General features: G+C 46.9%; 1 protein-coding gene across 5 annotated transcripts in view; it reads right to left on the reverse strand.

Annotated features, from left to right (window-relative positions):
• The window catches only part of LOC138672487 (uncharacterized), a 210,263-nt gene that overhangs the window by 186,024 nt on the left and 601 nt on the right, over positions 1–23,638 (reverse strand). The window lies entirely within an intron of this gene.

Here is a 23,638-nt window from a genome sequence, read left to right on the forward strand (position 1 = left end):
GCCCCGGTGTTGGTGGAGGGGGAATTGGAGTATATTGTGGAGAAGATTTTGGATTCTCGTCTTTCTAGACGAAAACTCCAGTATCTGGTTAAATGGAAGGGTTATGCTCAGGAAGATAATTCCTAGGTTTTTGCCTCTGATGTCCATGCCCCCGATCTTGTTCGTGCCTTTCATGTGGCACATCCTGGTCGGCCTGGGGGCTCTGGTGAGGGTTCGGTGACCCCTCCTCAAGGGGGGGGTACTGTTGTGAATTCTGTGGCAGAATTCACTCCGGTGGTCACAAGCGATACTGCGGCTTCTGAGCTTCCTCCCTCAGGTGTTCTGGTGAGCTTGTTGGCTGCTTCTCTATTTAACTCCACCTGATGCTTTGATCTAGGCTTCCTGTCAATGTTCCAGTGTTGGACCTGTGCTTCTCTGGATCATTCCTGTGGCCTGCTGCTCTGTATAGCTAAGTGCTTCTTTGCTATTTGTTGCTATTTTTTCTGTCCAGCTTGTCTATTTGTTTTGCTGGAAGCTCTGAGACGCAAAGGGTGTACCACCGTGCCGTTAGTTCGGCACGGAGGGTCTTTTTGCCCCCTTTGCGTGGTTTTTCTTTAGGGTTTTATGTAGACTGCAAAGTTATCTTTACTATCCTCGTTCTGTCTAGAATATCGGGCCTCACTTTGCTGGATCTATTTCATCCCTACGTTTTGTCTTTTCATCTTACTCACAGTCATTATATGTGGGGGGCTGCCTTTTCCTTTGGGGTATTTCTCTGAGGCAAGGAAGGCTGATTTTTCTATCTTCAGGCTAGTTAGTTTCTCAGGCTGTGCCGAGTTGCATAGGTAGCGTTAGGCGCAATCCACGGCCGCCTTTAGTTGTGTTTGGAGAGGATCAGGTATTGCAGTCTACAGAGTTCCCACGTCTCATAGCTCGTTCTATTATTTTAGGTTATTGTCAGATCACTGTATGTGCTCTGATCGCTATGTACATTGTGTCACTGAATTGCCTTTCATAACAGGCAAGATAGTTTTCCTATTTCCATCTTTAGGGGTATTTAGTCCTCCGGCTGTGTCGAGGTGTCTAGGTTTTGTTAGGTACACCCCACGGCTACTTCTAGTTGCAGTGATAGGATCAGGGTTTGCGGTCAGTATAAGTTACCACCTACTCCAGAGAAGGTTTTCATGCTGCTCCAAGGCCACCTGATCATAACAGTACAACTGGCCAACAATGAGTTAAATGCATCTCAGAAGAATGGAGGAAAGGTCTTGAGCCATTTTTTTTCTTCAGTTTGTTTTGTCTTCTCCTCCCTCTTTATCTCTGGGTGGCTGAAGAGCCTTGTGCTAGCATGAATGTTCAGGAATTAGCTTCTCGTGTAGACCAGCTTGCTGCTAGGATACAGGGTATTTCTGATTATATTGTTCAAACTCCTGCTTTAGAACCGAAGATTCCTACTCCTGATTTGTTTTTTGGTGACAGGTCCAAATTTTTGAGTTTTAAGAACAACTGTAAACTGTTTTTTGCATTGAAACTTCGATCCTCTGGTGATTCCATTCAACAAGTTAAAATCATCATCTCCCTGCTGCGTAGTGATCCACAGGATTGGGAATTTTCCCTGGAATCTGGGGATCCTGCTTTGCTTAATGTAGACTCCTTCTTTCAGGCATTAGGATTACTGTATGATGAACCTAATTCGGTGGATCAAGCTGAGAAGACCTTGTTGGCCCTGTCTCAGGGGCAAGAGGCGGCTGAATTGTATTGTCAGAAATTCAGAAAATGGTCTGTGTTGACTACATGGAATAATGATGCTTTGGCGGCAATTTTCAGAAAGTTTCTTTCTAAATCCGTTAAAGATGTTATGGTGGGGTTTCCCACAACCTTCAATCTGAGTGATTCTATGTCTCGGGCCATTCAGATTGACCGACGCTTGCGGGAGCGCAGAACTGTGCGCGCTATGGCGTTATCCTCAGAGCAAATTCCTGAGCCTATGCAGTAGTCTTGAAAGATAGGAGACAAAAAAAGCGCAAATAGGGTCTTATCCCCAGGATTGTTCTTAATCAATTGTGAGAGAACTGCTCACCTGGTGGTACACAGTACAAGCATGTAGTTGTCAGCTGCTGCAGATCCACAGGTCGGCGTTGCGACCTCTCAGAACCGTTATAATAAATGAAATGTGGATTACATCCGCGCTGCTGCGACAAATAATAGATCCAGATATACTGTTAGGGTGTTCGGGTGGTTTATTCAACGCGTTTCGAAGCTCAAAGGCTTCTTCTTCAGGAAGTTTCCACACAAAGATATATCTTTGTGTGGAAACTTCCTGAAGAAGAAGCCTTTGAGCTTCGAAACGCGTTGAATAAACCACCCGAACACCCTAACAGTATATCTGGATCTATTATTTGTCGCAGCAGCGCGGATGTAATCCACATTTCATTTATTATAACGGTTCTGAGCCTATGCAGTGTGATAGGATTCTGTCTAAAACAGAACGACAAGGTTTCAGATGTCTCAATAGGTTGTGTTATTATTGTGGCGACACTTCCCATGTCATTTCAGTCTGTCCTAAGCGGACAAGGAGGATCGCCAGTTCATCTACCATCAGTACTGTACAACCTAAATTTCTGTTATCTGTGTCCTTGATCTGTTCATTGTCATCATTTTCTGTCATGGCGTTTGTGGATTCAGGCGCTGCCTTGAACTTAATGGACTTTGACTTTGCTAGGCGTTGTGGTTTTCCCTTGCAGCCTTTGCAGAACCCTATTCCTTTAAGGGGCATTGATGCTACACCCTTGGCTAAAAATAAGCCCCAGTTTTGGACACAGGTGACCATGCGCACGGCGCCAGCCCATCATGAAGATTGTCGATTTCTGGTGTTGCATAATTTGCATGATGCTATCGTGCTGGGTTTTCCCTGGTTACAGGTACATAATCCTGTTTTGGATTGGAAGTCCATGTCTGTGACTAGTTGGGGTTGTCAGGGGGTTCATAATGATGTTCCTCTGATGTCTATCGCCCCTTTTTCCTCTTCTGAAATTCCTGAGTTTTTGTCTGATTTTCAGGATGTATTCGATGAGCCCAAGTCCAGTTTCCTTCCACCGCACAGGGGCTGCGATTGTGCTATTGACTTGATTCCAGGCTGTAAGTTTCCTAAGGGTCGACTTTTCAACCTGTCTGTACCTGAACATGCCGCCATGCGGAGCTATATTAAGGAGTCTTTGGAGAAAGGGCATATTCGGCCATCTTCTTCACCGATGGGAGCGGGGTTCTTTTTTTGTTGCTAAAAAAGATGGTTCCTTAAGACCCTGTATTGATTATCGCCACTTGAATAAGATCATGGTCAAGTTTCAATATCCTTTACCTTTGCTTTCCGATTTGTTTGCTAGGATGAAGGGAGCTAGTTGGTTTACTAAGATTGACCTTCGGGGGGCTTATAATCTTGTTCGTATTAAACAGGGTGATTAATGGAAAACTGTGTTTAACACGCCCGAAGGCCATTTTGAATACCTTGTGATGCCATTCGGGCTCACTAATGCTCCATCTATTTTTCAGTCCTTCATGCATGATATCTTCCGGGATTATCTTGATAAATTCTTGATTGTATATTTGGACGATATTTTGATTTTTTCCGATGATTGGGAGGGAGTCTCATGTGCAGCAGGTCAGGATGGTATTTCAGATCCTTCGTGACAATGCCTTGTTTGTGAAAGGGTCTAAGTGTCTTTTTGGGGTGCAGAAGGTTTCCTTTTTGGGCTTTATTTTTTCTCCCTCGTCTATAGAGATGGATCCGGTTAAGGTTCAGGCCATTCATGATTGGATTCAGCCCACATCCGTGAAGAGCCTTCAGAAATTTTTGGGTTTTGCTAATTTTTATCGCCGTTTCATTGCTAATTTTTCCAGCGTGGTTAAACCCTTGACTGATTTGACGAAGAAGGGCGCTGATGTGGCGAATTGGTCCCCTGCGGCTGTCTCTGCCTTTCAGGAACTTAAACGTCGTTTTACTTCTGCTCCAGTGTTGCGTCAACCGGATGTTTCTCTTCCGTTTCAGGTTGAGGTGGACGCTTCTGAGATTGGGGCAGGGGCCGTTTTTTCTCAGAGGGATCCTGTTGGTTCCTTAATGAAACCGTGTGCCTTCTTTTCCCGTAAGTTTTCGCTTGCTGAACGCAATTATGATGTCGGCAATCGGGAGTTGTTGGCTATGAAGTGGGCGTTTGAGGAGTGGCGACATTGGCTTGAGGGAGCTAAGCACCGTATTGTGGTCTTGACCGATCATAAGAATCTGATTTACCTCGAGTCTGCCAAACGGTTGAATCCTAGACAGGCTCGATGGTCCTTGTTTTTTTTCTCATTTTCATTTTATGGTCTCGTACCTTCCGGGTTCTAAGAATATTAAGGCTGATGCCCTCTCTAGGAGTTTTTTGCCTGATTCTCCTGAGGTCTTAGAGCCGGTCGGTATTCTGAAAGAGGGGGTGGTCCTTTCTGCCATTTCCCCCGATTTACGACGGGTTCTTCAGGAATATCAGGCTGACAAACCTGACCGCTGTCCTGTGGGGAAACTGTTTGTTCCTGACAGATGGACTAGTAGAGTGATTTCTGAGGTTCACTGTTCCGTGTTGGCTGGCCATCCTGGGATTTTTGGTACCAGAGATTTGGTTGGTAGGTCCTTTTGGTGGCCTTCATTGTCGTGTGATGTGCGTTCTTTTGTGCAGTCCTGTGGGACTTGTGCGCGGGCCAAGCCTTGTTGCTCCCGTGCTAGTGGGTTGCTTTTGCCATTGCCGGTCCCTGAGAGGCCCTGGACGCATATTTCTATGGATTTTATTTCCGATCTTCCTATTTCCCAGAGGATGTCGGTTATCTGGGTTGTTTGTGACCGATTCTCTAAGATGGTTCATTTGGTGCCTTTGCCTAAATTGCCTTCTTCTTCTGATTTGGTTCCGTTGTTCTTTCAGCATGTGGTCCGTTTGCATGGTATTCCGGAAAATATTGTGTCCGACAGAGGTTCCCAGTTTGTTTCTAGGTTTTGGCGGGCCTTTTGTGCCAAGCTGGGCATTGATTTGTCTTTTTCCTCTGCATTTCATCCTCAGACAAACTGCCAGACCGAGCGTACTAATCAGACTTTGGAGACTTATTTGAGATGCTTTGTGTCTGCTGATCAGGATGATTGGGTGGCTTTATTGCCATTGGCCGAGTTTGCCCTTAATAATCGGGCTAGTTCGGCTACTTTGGTTTCGCCTTTCTTTGGTAATTTTGGTTTTCATCCTCGTTTTTCTTCTGGGCAGGTTGAGCCTTCTGACTGTCCTGGTGTGGATTCTGTGGTTGACAGGTTGCAGCAGATTTGGGCTCATGTGGTGGACAATTTGGTGTCGTCTCAGGAAGAGGCTCAGCGCTTTGCTAACCGTCGTCGGTGTGTTGGTTCCCGGCTTCGGGTTGGGGATCTGGTCTGGTTGTCTTCCCGTCATGTTCCTATGAAGGTTTCTTCTCCTAAGTTTAAGCCTCGGTTTATTGGTCCTTATAGGATTTCTGAGATTATTAATCCGGTGTCTTTTCGACTGGAGCTTCCGGCCTCTTTTGCTATCCATAATGTCTTCCATAGATCTTTGTTGCGGAAATATGTGAAGCCTGTTGTTCCCTCTATTGATCCTACGGCCCCTGTGTTGGTTGATGGGGAGTTGGAATATGTTGTTGAGAAGATTTTGGATTCCCATTTTTCGAGGCGGAAGCTTCAGTACCTTGTCAAATGGAAGGGTTATGACCAGGAGGATAATTCTTGGGTTTTTGCCTCTGATGTCCATGCTGCTGATTTGGTCCGTGCCTTTCATCTGGCTCATCCTGATCGTCCTGGAGGTCCTGGTGAGGGTTCGGTGACCCCTCCTCAAGGGGGGGGAACTGTTGTGAATTCTGCTCTTGGGTTCCCTTCAGTGGTTGTAGGTGGGAATGCAGCTGTCTCTGAGTCACAGCACTGGCCAGGTGTATCAGCTAATTGCTGTTCTGACTAGGACATTTAAGTGTGCAGGATTCATTAGCCCTTGCCAGTTGTCAATGTTTCTTTGGAAGTATTGGATCTCTGCCTGGCCTCACCTGCTTAGCTGCCAGTTCAGCAAAGATAAGTGTCTGTTTCTTTTTCTGAAGCACACTTGCTGTGTGCTTATTTTCAGTGCTGATCTTTTGTTTCTATTTGTCCAGCTTAGACTGTGTCAGCTGTTTTTCTCAGTCTGGTTGGATTCTCTGGAGTTGGTTATACTCTCCACGTCTTTAGTTAGATGGTGGTGTTTTTGTATTTTCTGCTGTGGATATTTTGGAAGGGTTTTATTACTGACCGCACAGAACTCTGTCCTGTCCTTTTCTATTTAGCTAGAAGTGGCCTCCTTTGCTAGCCTGTTTTCTGCCTGCGTGTGTCTTTTCCTCTCCAACTCACAGTCAATATTTGTGGGGGGCTGCCTATCCTTTGGGGGTCTACTCTGAGGCAAGATAGTTTTCCTATTTCCATCTTTAGGGGTATTTAGTCCTCCGGCTGTGTCGAGGTGTCTAGGTTTTGTTAGGTACACCCCACGGCTACTTCAAGTTGCGGTGATAGGATCAGGGTTTGCGGTCAGTATAAGTTTCCACCTACTCCAGAGAAGGTTTTCATGCTGCTCCAAGGCCACCTGATCATAACAGCGGCCCAGTGCTCCCATTGAGTGAGGGACAAGCGCTATGTCGTGCAAGAGACCACATTTATCCCATTGCCCCACCATGGATGGGCAGAGACGCAGGATAGCGACACGGCAGTCCGCCTAGTAAAGGAATTGCTGACACAAGCTGACTCACACCCTGGTCCAGATGCTCCACAGGAAACACAACAGTTGTGGAAGGAGAAGGGCAAGCTGTTCATCTATGAGGGTAAGCTGTGTCGAAGGATCATTAACTCACGCACACACAAACTGGTCTGGCAGGTGGTAGTCCCGAAGAGGGATGTGCCAATGGTCTTAGAGGCGTACCACGATGGAGCAGGACACTTTGGGTGGAAGAAGTTGGAAGTTCTACTTCATGAGAGATTTTACTGGGTTGGCATGAGGAAAGCCATTGAGAAGTGGTGCCGGGATTGTGGCCCATGCAACCTGCGCAGGAAAGACCGTAATAGCCAGCAAGCCCCATTACAGATAATCATCACGAAGCAGCCGCCTGAACTGGTAGCTTTAGATCATATGAAGTTGACTGAGTAGGACTGGCTACACCTACGCTCTGACCATAGTGGACTATTACTCAAGGTTCCTGGTAGTCGTATCTGTCAAAGATCAAACAGCGAAGACAGCAGCCAAAGCGTTTCAAGAACACTTTTGTCGACCGCACGGTTATCCTGAACAAGTGCTCACCGACCAAGGCCCAGCCTTTGTGGCAGAAGTGTTCCAGGAGTTCTGGAACCTGTACGGCTGCAAAAAAATCAGGACGACACCTTACCATCCGCAGATAAATGGCATGTGCGAAAAAATGAACTAGGTGGTAATTGACCTGTTGAAGACCTTGCCCCTGGAAGAGCAAAACCAGTGGCCAGAGAAGCTGCCAGATTTGGTAGATCTATACAACCATATCCCGGTAAACTCCACCAACTGCACTCCAGCCTACCTGATGAGAGCGAAACCTTGCAAGTCACCCATTGACTTGGACATGGGAGTTCTAACACCTGAGACGACCTCACCAGATGCAGACTGGGATATAGAGCGGCAGCAGCAATACCGCAAGTGCAAGAATGTGTAGAGAAGAGTTTGTCCCAGACAAGACAGAGGCAGGAAAGAAATTATAATCAGCACGCCCCTGCTGTTCCTTTATCGCCTGGAGAACAGGTACTCAAAAGGAAGAGACGAATTCACAAACTAGACAATCAGTGGGATGCTGAACCATACACCGTCATGCCTTCAAACTTTGATAACACCAAGGTATGCCTTTTTAGTAAAGATGGAGGAGAAACCTCAGCGTCAGTGTCGAGAGATCATCTAAAACCATGCCCTGACCAACTAAAGGAAAGGATTGAAGATCAAGACATTCCTCTGCCAGTAGAAGAAGTGGAGGAAAAGATCAGCACCGTACTCGGCGACGTCCCTTCAAATTGGATAAGAGTGAACCAAGCCGTTGTCGTGCCCGTTTTGAACTTTCCCCAGCTAGTAGTGCCAGAAAGATGCAACTCAAGACCAGCCTGAAGATCAGCAGGCTCAATTATTATTATTTATCTATATAGCACCATTAATTCCATGGTGCTGTACATGAGAAACAGGTTACATACAGAGTTATAGATATCGTTTACAGTAAACATGTTTACAGTGACAGACTGGTACAGAGGGGAGAGGACCCTGTCCTTGCGGACTCACATTCTATGGGATAGTGGGGAAGAGGCAGAAGGTAGGGGCGAGGCAGCGGCGATGGTGAGGCGGCGGCTCTGGCGATGGTGAGGCGGCGGCTCTGGCGATGGCGAGGCGGCAGAATGGTTATTGCAGGCTGTAGGCTTTCTTAAAGAGATGGGTTTTCAGGTTCCGTCTGAAGGATCCGAGGGTGGTGGATAGTCGGACGTGTTGAGGCATGGAATTCCAGAGGATGGGGGATATTCGGGAGAAATCTTGGAGGCGGTTGTGTGAGGAACAAATAAGTGTGGAGGAGAGTAGGAGTGTTGTGTATTCTGTGGCAGAGCTCCCTCCTGTGGCCACAAGTGGTACTTCAGCTGGTTCTCTCGGTGAGCTTCCGTTGGTGGAGGAAAGTGGTACTGCGGCTTCTGAGTCTCCTTCCTCAGGTGATGTGGGGAAGTCGTTAGGCGTTCTCTACTTAACTCCACCTGGTGCTTTGATCCTGGCTTCCAGTCAATGTTCTAGTGTGGGTCTAGCTTCCTCCTGGATCGTTCCTGTGGCCTGCTGCTCTGCATAAGCTAAGTTGTGCTTGTGTTATTTTTTGTTTGCTGTTTTTTCTGTCCAGCGTGCTCTATTTGTTTTTGTTGCTTGCTGGAAGCTCTGGGACGCAGAGGGTGTACCTCCGTGCCGTTAGTTCGGTACGGAGGGTCTTTTTGCCCCCTCTGTGTGGTTGTTTGTAGGGTTTTGTGTTGACCGCAAAGTTACCTTTCCTATCTTCGGTCTATTCAGAAAGTCGGGCCTCACTTTGCTAAATCTGTTTCATCTCTACGTTTGTCTTTTCATCTCACTCACAGTCATTATATGTGGGGGGCTGCCTTTTCCTTTTGGGAATTTCTCTGAGGCAAGTTAGGCTTGTTTTCCTCTTAGGCCTAGCTAGTTTCTCAGGCTGTGCCGAGTTGCATAGGTAGCGTTAGGCGCAATCCACGGCTGCCTTTAGTTGTGGACTGGTAAGATAGTATAGGGATTGCGGTCAGCAGAGTTCCCACGTCTCAGAGCTCGTCCTATGTTTTTGGGTTATTGCCAGGTCACTATTTGTGCTCTGAACTTCAACATCCATTGTGGTTCTGAATTACCATTTCATAACAGTACTGGAAGCCAAAGTACTAATGATTCTCAATAGAGGGAAAAAAGAAGTTCTGAGACCAATTTTTTTTCTCTGCACTGTGTTCAGTCTTTTTTTTTCCCCTAGACATTTGAGTGGTTCAGGACACAGCTGAAGCAATGGACGTTAAAGCTCTGTTTTCATGTGTGGATCAGCTCACTGCAAGAGTACAAAATATTCAGGACTTTGTGACTCAGAATTCTATGTTAGAACCAAGAATTCCTATTTCTGATTTGTTTTTTGGAGATAGAACTAAATTTCTGAGTTTCAAAAATAATTGCAAACTATTTCTGGCTTTGAAACCTCGCTTTGAAACTGGTGATCCAGTTCAACAAGTTAGGATCGTTATTTCATTTTTGCGTGGCGATCCTCAGGACTGGGCATTTTCCCTTGCGCCAGGGGACCCTGCATTAAGTAATATTGATGCATTTTTTCTGGCGCTCGGATTGCTGTACGATGAGCCTAATTCTATGGATCAGGCAGAGAAGAATTTGCTGGCTCTGTGTCAGGGTCAGGATGAGATAGAGGTATATTGTCAGAAATTTAGAAAGTGGTCCGTGCTCACTCAGTGGAATGAAGGTGCGCTCGCAGCTATTTTCATAAAAGGTCTCTCTGAGGCCCTTAAGGATGTCATGGTGGGATTTCCTATGCCTGCTGGTCTGAATGAGTCTATGTCCTTGGCCATTCAGATCGGTCGACGCTTGCGCGAGCGTAAATCTGTGCACCATTTGGTGATATTACCTGAGCTTAAACCTGAGACTATGCAGTGCGATAGGACTTTGACTAGAGTCGAACGGCAAGAACACAGACGTCAGAATGGGCTGTGTTTCTACTGTGGTGATTCCACTCATGCTATCTCTGATTGTCCTAAGCGCACTAGGCGGTTCGCTAGGTCTGCCACCATTGGTATGGTACAGTCTAAATTTCTTCTGTCTGTTACCTTGATATGCTCTTTGTCATCGTATTCTGTCATGACATTTGTGGACTCAGGCGCTGCTCTGAATTTGATGGACTTGGAGTATGCTAGGCGTTGTGGGTTTTTCTTGGAGCCTTTGCGGTGTCCTATTCCATTGAGAGGAATTGATGCTACGCCTTTGGCCAAGAATAAGCCTCAGTACTGGGCCCAGCTGACCATGTGCATGGCTCCTGCACATCAGGAGGTTATTCGCTTTCTGGTGTTGCATAATCTGCATGATGTGGTCGTGTTGGGGTTGCCATGGCTACAAGTCCATAATCCAGTATTAGATTGGAAATCCATGTCTGTGTCCAGCTGGGGTTGTCAGGGGGTACATGGTGATGTCCCATTTCTGACTATTTCGTCATCCACCCCTTCTGAGGTTCCTGAGTTCTTGTCTGATTACCGGGATGTATTTGATGAGCCCAAGTCCGATGCCCTACCTCCGCATAGGGATTGTGATTGTGCTATCAATTTGATTCCTGGTGGTAAATTCCCAAAAGGTCGACTGTTTAATTTATCTGTGCCTGAGCACGCCGCTATGCGGAGTTATGTGAAGGAGTCTTTGGAGAAGGGGCATATTCGCCCGTCGTCATCGCCATTGGGAGCAGGGTTCTTTTTTGTAGCCAAGAAGGATGGTTCACTGAGACCTTGTATAGATTACCGCCTTCTTAATAAGATCACGGTTAAATTTCAGTACCCCTTCCCATTGTTATCTGATTTATTTGCTCGGATTAAGGGGGCTAGTTGGTTCACCAAGATAGATCTTCGTGGTGCGTATAATCTTGTGCGTATTAAGCGAGGCGATGAGTGGAAAACTGCATTTAATACGCCTGAGGGCAATTTTGAGTATCTAGTAATGCCATTCGGACTTGCCAATGCTCCATCTGTATTTCAGTCCTTTATGCATGACATCTTCCGAGAGTACCTGGATAAATTCCTGATTGTGTACTTAGATGACATTTTGATCTTATCGGATGATTGGGAGTCTCATGTGAAGCAGGTCAGAACGGTGTTTCAGGTCCTGCGTGCTAATTCTTTGTTTGTGAAGGGATCTAAGTGTCTCTTTGGTGTTCAGAAGGTTTCATTTTTGGGGTTCATCTTTTCCCCTTCTACTATTGAGATGGATCCTGTTAAGGTCCAAGCTATCCATAATTGGACTCAGCCGACATCTATGAAAAGTCTGCAAAAGTTCCTGGGCTTTGCTAATTTTTATCGTCGCTTCATCTGCAATTTTTCTAGTATTGCTAAACCATTCACCGATTTGACCAAGAAAGGTGCTGATTTGGTCAATTGGTCTTCTGCTGCGGTGGAAGCTTTTCAGGAGTTGAAGCGTCGTTTTTCTTCTGCCCCTGTGTTGTGTCAACCAGATGTTTCGCTTCCGTTCCAGGTCAAGGTTGATGCTTCTGAGATTGGAGCAGGGGCTGTTTTGTCGCAGAGAAGTTCTGATTGCTCGGTGATGAAACCATGCGCCTTCTTTTCCAGGAAGTTTTCGCCTGCTGAGCGTAATTATGATGTGGGCAATCGTGAATTGCTGGCCATGAAGTGGGCATTCGAGGAGTGGCGTCATTGGCTTGAAGGAGCTAAGCATCGCGTGGTGGTCTTGACTGATCACAAGAACTTGACTTATCTCGAGTCTGCCAAGCGCTTGAATCCTAGACAAGCCCGTTGGTCGTTGTTTTTTGCCCGTTTTGACTTTGTGATTTCATACCTTCCGGGCTCTAAAAATGTGAAGGCGGATGCCCTGTCTAGGAGTTTTGTGCCCGACTCTCCGGGTGTATCTGAGCCGGCGGGGATCCTCAAAGAGGGAGTAATTGTGTCTGCCATCTCCCCTGATTTGCGGCGGGTGCTGCAAAAATTTCAGGCTAATAAACCTGATTGTTACCCAGCGGAGAAACTGTTTGTCCCTGATAGGTGGACGAATAAAGTTATCTCTGAGGTTCATTGTTCGGTGTTGGCTGGTCATCCTGGAATCTTTGGTACCAGAGAGTTAGTGGCTAGATCCTTTTGGTGGCCATCTCTGTCGCGGGATGTGCGTACTTTTGTGCAATCCTGTGGGATTTGTGCTCGGGCTAAGCCCTGCTGTTCTCATGCCAGTGGGTTGCTTTTGCCCTTGCCGGTCCCGAAGAGGCCTTGGACTCATATCTCTATGGATTTTATTTCAGATCTTCCCGTTTCTCTAAAGATGTCAGTCATTTGGGTGGTCTGTGATCGCTTCTCTTAGATGGTCCATTTGGTACCCTTGCCTAAATTGCCTTCCTCCTCTGATTTGGTGCCATTGTTTTTCCAGCATGTGGTTCGTTTACATGGCATTCCAGAGAATATCGTTTCTGATAGGGGTTCCCAGTTTGTTTCGAGGTTTTGGCGATCCTTTTGTGGTAGGATGGGCATTGATTTGTCTTTTTCCTCGGCTTTCCATCCTCAGACTAATGGCCAGACCGAACAAACCAATCAGACCTTGGAAACATATCTGAGATGCTTTGTTTCTGCTGATCAGGATGACTGGGTGTCCTTTTTGCCTTTGGCTGAGTTCGCCCTTAATAATCGGGCCAGCTCGGCTACCTTGGTTTCACCGTTCTTCAGCAACTCTGGGTTCCATCCTCGTTTCTCTTCAGGACAGGTTGAGTCTTCTGACTGTCCTGGTGTGGATACTGTGGTGGACAGGTTGCAGCGGATTTGGACTCATGTAGTGGACAATCTGACTTTGTCCCAGGAGAAGGCTCAACGTTTCGCTAATCGCAGACGCTGTGTGGGTCCCCGACTTCGGGTTGGGGACTTGGTTTGGTTGTCTTCTCGTCATATTCCTATGAAGGTTTCCTCTTCTAAGTTTAAACCTCGTTTTATTGGTCCGTATAGGATTTCTGAGGTTCTTAATCCTGTGTCTTTTCGTCTGACCCTTCCAGATTCATTTTCCATACATAACGTATTCCATAGGTCGTTGTTGCGGAGATACGTGGCACCTATGGTTCCATCTGTTGATCCTCCTGCCCCGGTTTTGGTGGAGGGGGAGTTGGAGTATATTGTGGAGAAGATTTTGGATTCTCGTGTTTCAAGGCGGAAACTCCAGTATCTGGTTAAGTGGAAGGGTTATGCTCAGGAAGATAATTCCTGGGTTTTTGCTTCTGATGTCCATGCTCCCGATCTGGTTCGTGCATTTCATGTGGCTCATCCTGGTCGTCCTGGGAGCTCTGTTGAGGGTTCAGTGACCCCTCCTCAAGGGGGGGGGGTACTGTTGTGAATTCTGTGGCAGAGCTCCCTCCTGTGGCCACAAGTGGTACTTCGGCTGGTTCTCTCGGTGAGCTTCCGTTGGTGGAGGAAAGTGGTACTGCGGCTTCTGAGTCTCCTTCCTCAGTCAATGTTTTAGTGTGGGTCTAGCTTCCTCCTGGATCGTTCCTGTGGCCTGCTGCTCTGCATAAGCTAAGTTGTGCTTGTGTTATTTTTTGTTTGCTGTTTTTTCTGTCCAGCGTGCTCTATTTGTTTTTGTTGCTTGCTGGAAGCTCTGGGACGCAGAGGGTGTACCTCCGTGCCGTTAGTTCGGTACGGAGGGTCTTTTTGCCCCCTCTGTGTGGTTGTTTGTAGGGTTTTGTGTTGACCGCAAAGTTACCTTTCCTATCTTCGGTCTATTCAGAAAGTCGGGCCTCACTTTGCTAAATCTGTTTCATCTCTACGTTTGTCTTTTCATCTCACTCACAGTCATTATATGTGGGGGGCTGCCTTTTCCTTTTGGGAATTTCTCTGAGGCAAGTTAGGCTTGTTTTCCTCTTAGGCCTAGCTAGTTTCTCAGGCTGTGCCGAGTTGCATAGGTAGCGTTAGGCGCAATCCACGGCTGCCTTTAGTTGTGGACTGGTAAGATAGTATAGGGATTGCGGTCAGCAGAGTTCCCACGTCTCAGAGCTCGTCCTATGTTTTTGGGTTATTGCCAGGTCACTATTTGTGCTCTGAACTTCAACATCCATTGTGGTTCTGAATTACCATTTCATAACATAGGAGGTCTTGGGGGGATTGGAGATTACGTGAGGGAAGATATTGGGAGATTAGTTCAGAGATATAGGGAGGGGACAGGTTGTGGATGGTTTTGTAGATCAGTGTTAGTAGTTTGAACTGGATTCGTTGGGGAATTGGGAGCCAGTGGAGGGATTTGCAGAGGGGAGAAGCAGGGGAGTAGTGAGGAGAGAGGTGGATTAGCCGGGCAGCAGAGTTGAGGACAGACTGGAGTGGTGCAAGAGAGTTAGCGGGGAGGCCACAGAGGAAGGTGTTGCAGTAGTCGAGGCGGGAGATGATGAGGGCATGCACAAGAGTTTTAGTAGATTGTGGGCTGAGGAAGGGATGGATTCTGGCAATATTTTTGAGTTGGAGGCGACAGGAGGTGGCAAGAGTTTGGACGTGCGGTTTGACGAACAGGGCAGAGTCGAGAGTTACCCCGAGGCAGCGGATTTCATGTGCGGGAGAGAGCGTGATGTCATTTACCATAATAGATAGATCAGGTAGGGGGGGATACGTGAGATGGGGGAAAGATGATGAGTTCGGTTTTGTCTACATTGAGTTTTAGGAAGCGAGAGGTGAAGAAGGAGGATATGGCTGACAGACACTCCGGGATTCTGGACAGCAGAGAGGTGACATCTGGGCCAGAGAGGTAGATCTGAGTGTCGTCCGCATACAGGTGGTACTGGAAGCCATGGGACTTTATGAGCTGTTCTAGGCCAAGGGTATAGATGGAAAAAAGTAGGGGCCCCAGGACAGAGCCTTGAGGGACTCCAACAGAGAGAGGGCGGGATGAGGAGGTGGTGTGGGGGTGGGAAACGCTAAATGTGCGGTTGAAAAGGTATGAGGCAATCCAGGACAGGGCAAGGCCTTTGATGCCAAGGGAAGAAAGAATCTGTAACAGTAGGCAGTGATCAACTGTGTTGAAAGCAGAGGACAGGTCAAGAAGGAGGAGGATGGAGAACTGTCTGTTAGCTTTGGCTGTGAGTAAGTCATTAGTAATTTTTGTCAGGGCAGTTTCGGTGGAGTGGTGGGGGCGGAAGCCAGATTGGAGGTTGTCAAGGAGAGAGTTAGATGAGAGGTGGGAGGAACGTTAACCATGGACATGCTGCTCAAGGAGTTTTGAAGCAAACGGGAGCAGTGATATGGGGCGGTAGCTGGGCATAGCAGTTGGGTCAAGGTTAGTTTTTTTGAGGATGGGTGTGATGGTGGCATGTTTGAAGGCAGAGGGGAAGGTACCAGAAGATAGCGATAGGTTGAAGAGATGGGTTGAGCAACAGATGCCACAGCAGCAGCGGTGCCGTCTAACACTAAGCTGCAGCAGTGAGGAAATGGTGGCGATGGGGAAAATGGCTGGTTCTTATAGGGCAAGGACATGTGACATACACAGCCAAAGACACATGCCCTTGCTTGTGTGCATCACATGCAGACAACTGTGTGTGTGTGTGCACTGCTGATAGGCTGAGAGACTGCACCGCCCCACTGTAAATGCGGGGAAAAAAAAAAAAAGGAGATCGGCATCATTTCAGCACAGATCTATCCCCCGCCCCAACCCCCCGCCCACTATACACTGAAACAGTCTATTAACATTGATAAACAGTTTTGATGTGAAAATCAAGTTAGGCGTTTGGTGAACGAACAGTTATCGAACAGAAACTCGAACAGCCGTATTTTAAGCAAATTGTTTGAGTTCGGCGAACGACTCGAGCACCGCCCAAAAAACTCGAATTTGAAATTGGCGAACAATTTTACTCGAACACCGCTCATCTCTAGTAATAATCTCTCCTTCCCTCCTGCCTCCCCACCTGTCCTCTGCTGACCTGCTCCTCAACCTCAGATCTCTCCTAATAAAACACAAAACAAGCCGCCCACTCTCCTCACACCTGCTCTGTCTCTCTCTGCTTCTCCTCACTGCTGGTGACATATCTCTGGATCACTCTAGAATGCCCACTCTGTCTGCAATAAACTCCACGTGATTCACGACCTCTTTACCGCTCGTAATCTTTTCTTTCTGGGCATCATGGAAACATGGATGATATCCTCTGACTCAGCCTCCCCTGCTGCGCTATGTTACGGTGGCCTCCACTTCACCCACACTCCTCGCCCTGGCAACAAACATGGGTGGAGGAGTGTGCCTTCTCCTTTCTTCCAACTGTACCTTTAACCCAATCCCATTGCTACCCTCCCTTATCCTCCCTTCTTTTGAAGTCCACTCTGTCCGTATCTATTCCCCCTACAACCTCCAAATGGCCGTCATATACCGACCTCCGGGCCTGGCCACTGCCTTTATTGACCAATTCTCCACCTGGCTTCTCCACTTTCTCTCTGCTGACATTCCCACCATCATCATGGGTGACTTCAACATCCCCCTTGACACCCACCAGTCAGCAGCCTCCAAACTCCTGTCCCTTACTTCATCCATTGGAATTACTCAGTGGTCCTCCTCAACCACCCACACAGACGGACACATATTAGACATGGTCTTCACCTGTTTCTGCTCCGTTTCTAACTTCACCATCTCCCCTCTCCCTCTATCTGACCACCATCTACTCACTTTCTCATCCCTGTCCTCCTCACCTGTCACCCATGCCCAGCAACATGCACACCCACGGAGGAACCTCGCACACCTACACACCCACTCACTCTCTGACTCTATCCTACCACTGGCATCCATATCCTCACTCTACGACACAGACACTGCTTTCTACAATGCCACTCTTACATCAGCTATTGACTCGGTCGCCCCTGTCACGCATAGCAGAGTGCGACGAACCAATAGACAACCCTGGCACAATAACATCACTAAAAAGCTTCGCCAAGTATCCAGAATTGCAGAACAGCGTTGGAAGAAAATACATTCGTAAGATGATTTCACTGCACTCAAATAAGCAACACTCGCATTCAAATCAGCTCTCACCTCTGCTAAACAGGTCTACTTCACAACTCTCGTATCTTCCTTATCCCACAACTCCAAACGGTGGTTCAACACTTTTAACTCCCTCCTCTGCCCACCACTGCCCCCTCCAAGTTCCCTAATCATTGCCGAGGACTTTATAAATAAATAAACTTTATTTTTTATATAGTGCTAACATATTCCGCAGCGCTTTACAGTTTGCACACATTATCATTGCTGTCCCCGATGGGGCTCACAATCTAAATTCCCTATCAGTATGTCTTTGGTATGTGGGAGGAAATCAGAGAACCCAGAGGAAACCCACGCAAACACGGGGAGAACATACAAACTCCTTGCAGATGTTGTCCAAGGTGGGATTAGAACCCAGGACTCCAGCGCTGCAAGGCTGCAGTGCTAACCACTGAGCCACCATGCTGCCTTTGCCATGCACTTCAAAAGTAAGATAGACCAAACAAGGCAAGTCTTTGTTGTCAAACACCACAACCCCATTGTATGAGAGACCAATGCGCAAACCCCATAACTTCACTCTCCAAAATCTCTGAAGGGGAGCTTGCTCATCTTCTCTCCAAATCAAACCTCACCACTTGTGCGCTTGACCCCATCCCACCTCCTCCCCAACCTCACCACCACACTAGCCCCATCCCTAACCCATCTTTCCAATCTATCACTAACTTCTGGTACCTTCCCCTCTGCTTTCAAACATGCCACAATCACGCTTATCCTCAAAAAGCCATCACTTGACCCAAGTGCTATGTCCAGCTATCGCCCCATATCTTTCCACGTCCACACTGAACTTTCCTCTCACTTTGTGTGACGCCCCAGGGTCCTAGTCGTCACAGTGGCATTGCTTTCCCCACGGGGAGAGTGATGTCACGCTTGAAAGCGATGAAGGGTATCTTTCACCAGGTAATCACTTACATACAGCACGTTCACATTCCAAGCCAGAAGGGGGAGCTTTGAACCCGGATTCAGGGTGAACTCCCCTAGATATATTCTGGGTTTGGAGGGAAAGTAGTCAGATGGTCCAGGGAGACCAGAAGAGAGCAGACGGACAGGGTGTCAGAAAGTCTGAAGGGGCCTAGTAGTCCAAGGAACTACAGCTCCTGGAGGAAGAGAACAGAAAGGACAAACAGCTGGTAGAAAGAGTGCAGAAGAGAGAAAGCACAGGAGAAGTGACACCAGTGGAGCAGAGCAGTGAATTGGCTGCCTCCCTGGCTAGCGCATTTCGGTAGCCGGAAGACCGTGGCCGTGCTGAACTCTAAAGTGGCATAGCTGAAACCAGCAGGACAGCTGGATTGTAAATTACCTGTCCGCCTTGATACCCAGGAGACAAAGTGATAAATATAGGGCCCGGGTCATGATAGAGACCCTGTAAAAAGGCCCAGTTCACCTGTCATACGGGTAGTATCCTAACCTTTATGGGGGACAGAGAGAAGCTGTGAGGACCTTATTAGAAGCCTTAGGCAGTGAGGGACTACAATACCACCGCGCTTGGAGGAAGGCTTTTATCTCCACCTGGTAAGGAGACTCTGGATTCACTTCCAAGCCGGCCGGACCCTGCCTGTCCTGTGATCTGATGTCCTGGACTGCGGTTGCCTGAAGCTTCAGTAAGCCAGGTAAAGAGACTGCAACATTGTGTCCTCCGTTTCTTATTGCACCATCTTCACCTACACACCGGGAGGCCTGGGGACATACTTCACCTGTGGGAAGTTATACCATCTAGCTGCCATACCATCACCCCAGAGGACCCCTTTAAGCAGCGTCGGTCCCTACTGACCGAATACCAAAGGTGGCATCACGAATAGACTTTATTACCAAAACGCCTAAAAGACTTTTCCTTTAATTAGGCGCTCAGGACCACGGATCGGGTCGCAGCCACCGTGACATCCCCTTTAAGTGCCGGACCCGGTACCGAGTACCCCACAGCCCTGGCTGCCTTTCCTCATTCGTCACTCTACCAAAATGCTCATGCATGCCCTAATCATCTCCCGCCTCGACTACTGCAGCACCCTCCTCTGTGGCCTACCCTCTAACACTCTCGCACCCCTCCAGTCCGTCCTTAACTCTGCTGCCCGACTAATTAATCTCTCTCCTCGCTACACTCCTGCTTCACCTCTTTGCAAATCCCTTCACTGGCTCCCAATTTCCCAGCGTATCCAGTTTAAATTACTAACACTGACCTACAAAGCCGTCCACAAACTTTCTCCTCCGTATATTTCGATACTAATCTCTCAATATCTTCCCTCACGTAATCTCCGGTCCTCCCAAGACCTCCTTCTCTCCTCCACACTTATTCTCTCCTCACCCAACCGCCTCCAAAACTTCTCCCGAATATCCCCCATCCTCTGGAATTATGTGCCTCAACACGTCTGACTATCAACCACATTTGGATCCTTCGAAAGAAACCTGAAAACTCATCTCTTTACGAAAGCTTACAGCCTGTAATGACCACACGGCCACCTCAACACTATCGCAGCTGCTGCAACCCCCGACCTACTGTCTCCTTCCCCATAGTCCTGTAGAATGTAAGCCCGCAAGGGCAGGGTCCTCGCCCCTCTGTATCAGTCTGTCATTGTTAGTTTACTGTAAGTGATATTTGTATTTTGATGTAACCACTTCTCATGTACAGCACCATGGAATTAATGGTGCTATATAAATAATAATAATCTCATCTGTGTACGCAGTCCTATATCTCATCTGTGTACATGGCCCTCGAGTATGAAACAAATATCCAAATGCAGCAATATTTGTTGGCGCTTCACCATAGGAAACAATATGAATAGTCTATATGCCAGAAGAAAGAAATGAGGGCACTCACCAGTCTTCACAGGATTCGAAACTTTTATTATAAATCTTCACATAAAAATCATGGCCAAAGCCTGCAGCGCCGCAGCTCGTGTGAGCAGGGGAGAACTTGGACGACGGCCGTTTCGCGCTGTGCTTGCGCTTCTACGGGTCCCTGGGACTATTTGTTTTCTTATTGAGAGGAGCACCCGAGTCAGGATTGCGATAGCTGTGTTCCACAGAGCCGGATTAACTAGCAGTCGATATTAGTGGATATCCTGTACCGTTGACCAGCTGTGCCACCCGTGATCTCTTTTTCTTTGAACAATATGAATAGTATTTAGGGTACAATGAATGGTGGCACTGACCACGAGCTGCGGTTATAACCGTCCTTTATTCCAGTGTTGGGCTTAGGGTTAGAATTAATATTAGGGTTAGAATTAGAGTTAGAATTAGGGTTAGGATTGGAATTAGGCTATGTGCACACGGTGCGGATTTGGCTGCGGATTCGCAGCAGTTTTCCATGCGGTGCACAGTACCATGTAAGCCTATGGAAAACCAAATCCGCTGTGCCCATGGTGCGGAAAATACCACGTGGAAACGCTGAGTCGTATTTTCCACAGCATGTCAATTCTTTGTGCGGATTCCGCAGCGTTTTACACCTGTTCCTCAATAGGAATCCGCAGGTGTAAAACTGCAGGTGAAATCCGCACAAAAAACGCAGGAAATCCACGGTAAATCCGCAGGTAAAATGCAGTGCGTTTTACCTGCGGATTTTTCAAAAACGGTGCAGAAAAATCCACACACAAATCCGCAATGTGGGCACATAGCCTTAGAGTTAGGGTTGGGGTTGGAATTAGGGATAAGATTAGGGTTAGCGGTGTGTTGGGGTTAGGGTTAGGCTTGTGGTTAGGGTTATGGTTAGGATAGGGATTAGGGCTAGGGGAGTGTTGGGGTTAGAGTTATGGTTAGGGTTATGGTTAGGATTGGGATTAGGGCTAGGGGAGTGTTGGGGTTAGAGTTATGGTTAGGGTTAGGGTTGGGATTAGGGTTAGAGGTGTGGGGGGGTTAGTGTTTGAGTTAGAATTGAGGGGTTTCCACTGTTACAGCACATCAGGGGTCCCAAACGCGACATGGCGCCACCATTGATTCCAGCCAATCTTGCGTTCAAAAAGTCAAATGGTGCTCCCTCCCTTCCGAGCCCAGACATGTGCCCAAATAGTGGTTTACACACACATATGGTGCACCAGCATACTCAGGACAAACTGTGCAACAACTTTTGGGGTCCGATTTCTCCTGTTACCCTTGAGAAAATAAAAAATTGCGGACTAAAAAATCATTTTTGAGAAAAAAAAAGATTTTTTATTTTCACGGCTCTGCGTTATAAACTTCTGTGAAGCACTTGGGGGTTCAAAGTGCTCACCACACATCTTGTGAAGTTCCTTGGGGGGGTCTAGTTTCCAAAATGGGGTCACTTGTAGTGGGTTTCTACTGTTTAGGCACACCAGGGGCTCTGCAAAGGCAACGTGACACCCGCAGACCATTCCATCAAAGTCTGCATTTCAAAACATCACTTCTTCCCTTCTGAGCCCCGACGTGTGCCCAAACAGTGGTTTACCCCCACATATGGGGTACCAGTGTACTCAGGACAAACTGGACAACAACTTTTGGGGTCCAATTTCTCCTGTTACCCTTGAGAAAATAAAAAATTGCAGACTAAAAAATCATTTTTGAGGAAAAAAAAATTTTTTTATTTTCACGGCTCTACGTAATAAACTTCTGTGAAGCACTTGGGGGTTCAAAGCGCTCACCACACATCTAGATAAGTTCCTTGGGACGTCTAGTTTCCAAAATGGGGTCACTTGTGGGGGAGCTCCAATGTATAGGCACACAGGTGCTCTCCAAACGCAACATGGTGTCCACTAAAGAGCTAATTTTTCATTCAAAAAGTCAAATGGCGCTCCTTCCTTTCCGAGTCTCGCCGTGCGCCCAAACAGTGGTTTACCCCCACATATAAGGTATCGATGTACTCAGGAGAAATTGCCCAACAAATTTTAGGATTCATTTTATTCTGTTGTCCATGCGAAAATGAAAAAATTGAGGCTAAAAGAATTTTTTTGTGAAAAAATTTACTTTTTCATTTTTACGGATCAATTTGTGAAGCACCTGGAGGTTTAAAGTGCTCACTGTGCATCTAGATAAGTTCCATGGGGGTCTAGTTTCCAAAATGGGGTCACTTGTGAGGGAGCTCCAATGTTTAGGCACACAGGGGCTCTCCAAACGTGACATGGTGTCCGCTAAAGATTGGAGCCAATTTTTCATTCAAAATATCAAATGGTGCTCCTTCCCTTACGAGCCCTGTCATGTGCCCAAACAGTGGTTTCCCCCACATATGAGGTATCAGTGTACTCAGGACAAACTGGTCAACAAATTTTGGGGTCAAATTTCTCCTGTTACCATTGAGAAAATAAAAAATTGTGGGGAAAAAAAAGGATTTTTTATTTTCATGGCTCTACGTTATACATTTCTGTGAAGCACTTGGGGGTTCAAAGTGCTCACCACACATCTAGATAAGTTCCTTAAGGTGTCTAGTTTCCAAAATGGTGTCACTTGTGGGGGGCTTTCTACTGTTTAGGCACATCAGGGGCTCTCCAAACGCGACATGGCATCCGATCTCAATTCCAGCCTATTCTGCATTGAAAATGTCAAACGGAACTCCTTCTCTTCTGAGCTCTGCCATGTGCCCAAACAGTGGTTCACCCCTGTTTGAAAAAACCCCCTTGTGAAAAAAAAGTACTTTTTAATTTTTACAGATCAATTTGTGAAGCACCTGGGAAATTAAAGTGCTCACTATGCATATAGACAAGTTCCTTGGGGGGTCTAGTTTCCAAAATGGGGTCACTTGTGGGGGAGCTCCAATTTTTAGGCACACGGGGGCTCTCCAAACGTGACATGGTGTCCGCTAAAGAGTGGAGCCAATTTTTCCATTCAAAAAATCAAATGGCGCTCCTTCCCTTCCAAGCCCTGCCGTGCGCCCAAACAGTGGTTTACCCCCACATATGAGGTATCAGCGTACTCAGGACAAATTGGACAACAACTTTCGTGGTTCAGTTTCTCCTTTTACCATTGGGAAAATAAAAAAATGTTGCTAAAAGTTCATTTTTGTGACTAAAAAGTTAAATGTTCATTTTTTCCTTCCATGTTGCTTCTGCTGCTGTGAAGTACCTGAAGGGTTAATAAACTTCTTGAATGTGGTTTTGTGCACCTTGAGGGGTGCAGTTTTTAGAATGGTGTCACTTTTGGGTATTTTCAGCCATATAGACCCCTCAATCTGACTTCAAATGTGAGGTGGTCCCTAAAAAAATGGTTTTGTAAATTTTGTTGTAAAAATGAGAAATCGCTGGTCAAATTTTAACCCTTATAACTTCCTAGCAAAAAAAAAATTTGTTTCCAAAATTGTGCTGATGTAAAGTAAACATGTGGGAAATGTTATTTATTAACTATTTTGTGTCACATATCTCTCTGGTTTAACAGAATAAAAATTCAAAATTTGA

The sequence above is a fragment of the Ranitomeya imitator genome, chromosome 3 (genome assembly GCF_032444005.1).
Source record: "Ranitomeya imitator isolate aRanImi1 chromosome 3, aRanImi1.pri, whole genome shotgun sequence".
Lineage (NCBI taxonomy): Eukaryota > Metazoa > Chordata > Amphibia > Anura > Dendrobatidae > Ranitomeya > Ranitomeya imitator.